Source organism: Theropithecus gelada, chromosome 15 (genome assembly GCF_003255815.1).
Source record: "Theropithecus gelada isolate Dixy chromosome 15, Tgel_1.0, whole genome shotgun sequence".
NCBI classification, from domain to species: Eukaryota; Metazoa; Chordata; class Mammalia; order Primates; family Cercopithecidae; genus Theropithecus; species Theropithecus gelada.
Window position 1 is genome coordinate 8,296,987 of NC_037683.1, and position 7,200 is coordinate 8,304,186.

The following is a 7,200-nucleotide window of genomic DNA, read 5'->3' on the forward strand; positions in this document are numbered from 1 at the left end:
AAGTCTCCTACCTCAGCCTCCCAAGTAGCTGGGATTACAGGAATATGCCACCATGCCTGGCTAATTTTTTTTGTGTTTAGTAGAGACGGGGTTTCCCCAGGTTGATCAGGCTGATCTCGAACTCCTGACCTCAGGTGATCCACCGCCTCGGCCTCCCAAAATGCTTGGATTATAGGTGTGAGCCACCGTGCCTGGACTGAATTTACATTTAATTAATAACTAATGCCGTTGAATATCTTTTTCTATGCTTATTTGCCATTTGATATTTTGTTTTGCTTTATTTTTAGCAAACAACTCTGCTAATTTATTTGCCATTTGTAGATGTTCTCTGATGAACTGTCTGTTTAAAAGTTTTGCCCATTTTAGAAGTTGGGTTTTTAAAAAATTTGGGGGACATTGAAGGTTCTTTATATACTGTATACAAGTCTTTTATAAAATATGTGATTTGCAAATATTTTCTTTCAGTCTGTGGCTTGTCTTTCTTTTTTTTTTTTTTTTTTTTTGAGACGGAGTCTGGCTCTGTCGCCCAGGCTAGAGTGCAGTGGCCGGATCTCAGCTCACTGCAAGCTCCGCCTCCCGGGTTCACGCCATTCTCCTGCCTCAGCCTCCCGAGTAGCTGGGACTACAGGCACCCACCACCTTGCCCGGCTAGTGTTTTGTATTTTTTAGTAGAGACGGGGTTTCACTGTGTTAGCCAGGATGGTCTCTATCTCCTGACCTCGTGATCCACCCGTCCCGGCCTCCCAAAGTGCTGGGATTACAGGCTTGAGCCACCGCCCCCGGCCGCTGTGGCTTGTCTTTCTGATCATTTGTCTTTTGAATAGCAGAAGTTCTTCATTTCAATGATGCCCAATTTATCAATTTTTTGTTTTATGGATTGTACTTTTGGTATCTTATCTAACAAGAGAACTGTCTAGCCTAAGGTCACAAAGATTTTCTCCTATGTTTTCTTCTAGAAGTTTTATAGTTTTATGTTTTACATTTAGGCCTATGATCCATTTTGAGTTAACTTTTGCATCAAGTGTGAGGTAGGGGTCAAGATTCTTTGTTGTTGTTGTTGTTTTGAGACAGGGTCTTGCTCTGTCATCCAGGCTGGAGTGCAGTGGCACAAACATGGCTCGCTGCAGCCTCAACCTCTAGGGCTAAACAATCCTCCCATCTCAGCCTCCCCAGTAGTTGGGAGTACAAGCATGCGCCACTACACCTGGCTTTTTTTTTTTTTTTTAAGTATAAATGAGGTCTCACCATCTTGCCCAGGCTGGTCTTGAACTCCTGAGTTCAAGCAATCCTTCTGCCTCAGCCTCCCAAAGTGCTGGGATTACAGGCATGAGCCACTGCACCTGGCTCCATTTTGGTGTCATAAGGATGTCTGATTGTTTCAGTACCCATTGTAAAAGGGACTATTCTTTCCTCATTGAATTGCCTTTGTACCTTCGTTTAAAAAAAAAATGAATTAGCCCCATAGGTGTAGGTCTATTTCTGGACTCTCTATACTGTTCCATTGACATATGTACCTATCTTTTCACCAACACCATACTGTCTTGATTACTGTAGCTTTACAGTAAATCTTAAAATCAGGTGGTGTAAGTCCTTCAACTTTGTTCTTCTTTTTCAAAATTGTTTTGGCTATTCAAGTTCCTTTGTCTTAGCAAATAAATTTTAGAATTATCTTGTTGATATCTAAAAAAAATAAAATCTAGGCCGGGTGCGGTGGCTCATGCCTGTAATCCCAGCACTTTGGGAGGCTGAGGCAGGTGGATCACCTGAGGTCAGGAGTTCGAGACCAGCTTGGCCAACCAACATGGTGAAACCCCATCTCTACCAAAAATATAAAAATTAGCAGGTCGTGGTGGGGTGAGCCTGTAATCCCAGTTACCTTGGAGGCTGAGGCAGGAGAATCGCTTGAACCTGGGAGGCGGAGGTTGCAGGGAGTCGAGATCACACCACTTCACTCCAGTCTGGGTGACAAGAGCGAGATTCATTCTCTAAAATAAATAAATAAATAAATAAATAAATATCTATTGGGAATTTGATTGAAATCATGAATCTATAGACCAATTTGGAGAAAATCGACGTCTTAACAATAGTGTGTCTTCCAATCTATTAACATTATACATCGCTCTATTAATTTTGGTCTTTAATTTCTGACCCAGTGTTTTATAGTTTTTAGCATACAGATCCTGCACATATTTTGTTGGATGTATACCTAAATATTTCATGGCTTTTGGCGTTGTTGTAAGTGATACGTTTTAACATTTTGATCTTCAATTGTTTATTACCGATGTATCGAAATTAATTGTTTTGTTTTTGGTTTTGAGACAGAGTCTTACTCTGTCACCCAGCCTGGAGTGCAGTAGTACAAACACAGCTCACTACAGCCTCAACCTCCCTGGCTCAAGCAATCTTCCCATCTCAGCTTCCAGAGTGACTGGGACTACAGCCCCGTGTCACCATGTAATGGTTAGGTTTTTATTTTTCAGTAGAGACAGGGTCTCACTGTATTGCCCAGGCTGGTCTCAAACTCACGGGCTCAAGCAATTATCCTGCTTGAGCCTCCTAAAAACGCCAGGATTACAGGCATGAGCCACCACACCCAGCCTAATTGTTTTTTAGATTGAACTTCTCTCCCTAAACCTTGCTAAACTCACTTATTAGTTCTAGTAGCCTGTTTGGGTCGATTTCCTGAATTTGTTTCTTTTTCTTTGAGATGCAGTTTCGCTCTTGTTGCCGAAGCTGGAGTGCAGTGGTGCCATCTCGGCTCACTGTAGCCTCTCGGGTTTAAGCGATTCTCCTGCCTCTGCTTCCCGGAGTAGCTGGGACTACAGGCGCCTGCCACCACACCCGGCTAACTTTTGTATTTTTAGTAGAGATGGGCTTTCACCATGTTAGCCAGGCTGGTCTCGAACCCCTGACCTCAAACTATCTGCCCGCTTTGGTCTCCCAAAGTGCTGGGATTACAAGAGCGAGCCACCTCACCCAGTCCCTTTTTTTTTTTTTTTTTTTTTTTGACACAGGTCTCACTGTTGCCCAGGCTGGAGTGCAGTGACATGGACACAGCTCATTGCAGCCTTGGCATCCTGGGCTCAGGAAATCCCCCCCACCTCATCCTCCTGAGTAGCTGGGAGCACAGAAGCATCCTCCAGTGTAGCTGGGAGCACAGGTGCATGCCACCATGCTCAGCTAATTTTTAAAATTTCTGTAGCAATAAAATCTCACCATGTTTTCTAGTCTGGTCTCAAACTCCTGGGCTCAAGAGATCTTTCGCCTCGGTCTCCTAAAGTGCTAGGATTACAGATGTGAGTCACCACGCCTGGCCTGCAAAGACTATTGGCTTCTGCTCTGCTTTATGAGTTGCTACTCTGCCATCCAATTTGTGCCTTCTAGGATTTTTTGTTTGTTTGTTGGAGACAGAGTCTTGCTCTGTTGCCCAGGCTAGAGTGCAGTGGTGCAATCTCAGCTCACTGCAATCTCTGCCTCCCAGGTTCAAGCAATTCTCCAGCCTCAGCTTCCTGCGTAGCTGGGATTATAGGCGCCTGCCACTTGCCCAGGTAACTTTTATACTTTTAACAGAGATGGAGTTTCACCATGTTGGTCAGGCTGGTCTCGAACTCCCAACCTCAAGTGATCCACTCGCCTTGGCCTCCCAAAGTGCTGGGATTACAGGCATGAGCCACTGCACCCAGCATAGAAATTTTTTTTAAATGATGTTTTTTTCATAGAGATGAGGGTCTTACCATGTTGCCCAGGCTGATCTTGAATTCCTGAGCTCAAGTGATCCTCCTGCCTTGGCCTCCAAAAGTGCTGGGATTATAGGTGTGAGCCACGTATCTGGCCTAGAAATGTATTAGTACTTGTCAGCTGTTGTTCTCCCTCCTATGTACTTTAATACTGTAGTTATTTGTTTGTTTGTTTGAAATGGAGTTGCCCTGTGTCCCAGGCTGGAGTGTGGTGGCCCAATCTCGGTTCACTGCAACCTCGGCCTCCCTGGTTCAATCAATTCTCCTGCCTCAGCCTCCTGAATAGCTGGGATTATAGGCGTGCACCACCATGCTCAACTAACTTTTGTATATTTTTTGTAGAGACGGGGTTTCACCATGTTGGCGAGGCTGGTTTCAAACTCCTGACCTCAAGTGATCAGCCTGCCTTGGCCTCCCAAAGTCCTGGCCGTAGCTTTTAAACCTTTAATATTTTTACTTTCATTTTTAATGTTTTGTTTTCCTCTCATCCCTGTGATTGCCTGGAGATACTTTCTTTGTAATGAGGTCTTTAAACAGAAGAGTTACTCACATATATTTAACTGGCTATTATAAATAGGATCAATTCTGATCATATGATATGGTCTAATTTTCTACCTTAGGCCTCTAGGTGGTCTCTCAAATCTACCCTCCGATAGCCTGAGAACGTTCATTTGTGCCTTGATTGCAGCAAGTAATGGTGGTGGCTGACAGGTGCTTCAGACAGGGTTATGTCTGTGAATACAAAGCTCACTGGCTTGTGGGAAAAACTCAGCCAAAGAAACTCTTGGGAGATTGGGAATATCCCCTTCAGATCGACCAGCCCCAGCTATTGTATTTTGATTTTATTTTGTGTATAATCTGGGAGACTTTTCACTTCGGATTGTGAGAAACTTGTTCAAGCATGACATTTGTCAAAAACTGGCTGTATATTAAATGCCAGGAAGCATACAGAAATGATTATTAAATAATTCATGCAAAACTTTTATTGATAGCCAGGTGTGGTGGTGTGCACCTGTAATCACAGCTACTTGGGAGGCTGAGGTGGGAGGATTGCTTTAGCCCAGGAGGTGGAGGTTGCAGACAGCCAACGTCATGCCTCTGTACTCCAGCCTGGCCAACAGAGCCAGCCCCTTTTTCAAAACAAACAAACAAATAAACAAACACACACGCACACGTACTGAGCACTTACTATGAGCCAGCTCCTGCTGGACTGGATGTTACAAGATTCAGAGGTCATTTCTGGTGTACTTAGCACAACAGTCTCAGTCCTAGCAGACATATATTAGATGCTTAGTGAATGTAGACAAAAACAAATTATGTGTGAATGAATTGACCACATTCTGAGGCTAAAAAGATGAAAACAATGTCATGTTTTGAACATTTCTTCTCTTCGAGCTTCTGCTTACATATTTATTCCATAATGCCTGCCTACTAAATAGCTTGTACGTGCTAAACCCCACTATCTTAAATTACTACTCTCATTCTCCTGACTACCAGGCCCCAGGGTGGAATAGTACAAAAAGTATCATTCATTTTCCAGTTCCCAGACTTCATTCCTACCTAGATTTTCCCATTCAGAATTCCAGACGGGTCTGGGGACACATTGGGGTTGGATTATTCATTCTGGGAAGGCAGGAGGTCATCTGGCCTTAGGGATTACAGTTTCTCATTTCGTGTATTAGATAGAAATCTTATGATTGTCTAAAACAACAATCATCACTGATTGACATAAACCAAAAAAGGGATCAGGGCTGGGTGTGGTGGCTCACACCTATAATCCCAGTACTTTGGGAGGGCAAGGCAGGTGGATCACCTAAGGTCAGGAGTTCAAGACCAGCCTGGCCAACATAGCAAAACACCATCTCTACTTAAAAAAAAAAAAAAAAAAAGCCCAGGCATGGTGGCTCAAGCCTGTAGTCCCAACACTTTGGGAGGCCCAGACAGGGGGATCACGAGGTCAGGAGATCAAGACCATTCTGGCAAACAGGGTGAAACCCCATCTCTACTAAAAAAAAATACAAAAAACTAGCTGGGTGAAGTGGTGGGTGCCTGTAGTCCCAGCTACTCGGGAGGCTGAGGCAGGAGCATGGCGGTAACCCGGGAGGCGGAGCTTGCAGTGAGCTGAGATCCGGCCACTGCACTCCAGCCTGGGCGACAGAGTGAGACTCCATCTCAAAAAAAAAAAAAAAATTAGCTGGGCGTGGCGGCCGCCTGTAATCCCAGCTACTCGGGAGGCTGAGGCAGGAGAATCCTTTGAATCTGGGAGGTGGAGGTTACAGTGAGTCGAGATCACACCACTGCACTCAAGCCTGGGTGACAGAGTGAGACTCCGTCTCAACAACAACAACAACAAAAAGGGATCTGTCTTACACCAATGTTCATGGCGGCATTATTCACATTTGCTAAAAGGTAGAAATAATTCAAATGTCCATCAACAGATGAACAGATAAATAAAATGTGGCATATAGATACAATGGAATGTTATTTGGCCTTAAGGAATGAAATTCTGATATACAGTATAACGTGGGTGAATCTTGAAAACATTATGCTAAATAAATTAAGCCAGACACAATAAAATAAGTATTGCACGATTCCACTTATACGAAGTACCTAGAGTAGTCCAATTCATAGGGACAGAAAGTAGAATGGAGGTTACCAGGCACTGGGAGGAGGGAGGAAATGGTAAGTCATTGTTTCATGGTACAGAGTTCCTGTTTGTGATGATGAAAAATTCTGGAGATGGATGGTGGTGATGGTTGCATAACAATGCCAATGAATTGTACACTTAAAAATGGTTACGATGATACATTTTATGTTGTTATTATTATGATGATTATTATTGAGATAGAGTCTTGCTCTGTTGCCCAGGCTTCCTGGATTCTAGCGATTCTAGCGACCCACCACTATGCCCAGTTGATTTTTTTTTTTGAGACGGCGTCTCACTCTGTCACCCAGGCTGGAGTGCAATGGCGCAATCTCGGCTCACTGTAATCTCGGCCTCCCCGGTTGAAGCGATTCTCCTGCCTCAGCCTCCCAAGTAGCTGGGATTACAGGCACCTACCACCATGACCAGCTAATTTTTGTATTTTTAGTAGAGACGGGGTTTCACCACATTGGCCAGGCTGGTCTCGAATTCCTGACCTTGTGATACACCTGCCTTGGCCTCCCAAAGTGCTGAGATTACAGGCGTGAACCACCTCACCAGCAGATTTTTTTTTTTTTTGAGACGGAGTTTCACTTTTGTTGCCCAGGCTGGAGTGCAATGGCATGATCTTGGGTCACTGCAACCTCCACCTCCTGGATTCAAGCAATTCTCCTGCCTCAGCTTCCCAAGTAGCTGGGATTTCATGTGTGTGCCACCATGCCCAGCTAATTTTGTATTTTTAGTAGAGATAGGGCTTTACCATGTTGGCCAGACTGGTCTCGAGCTCCTGACCTCATGTGATCCACCTGCCTTGGCCAC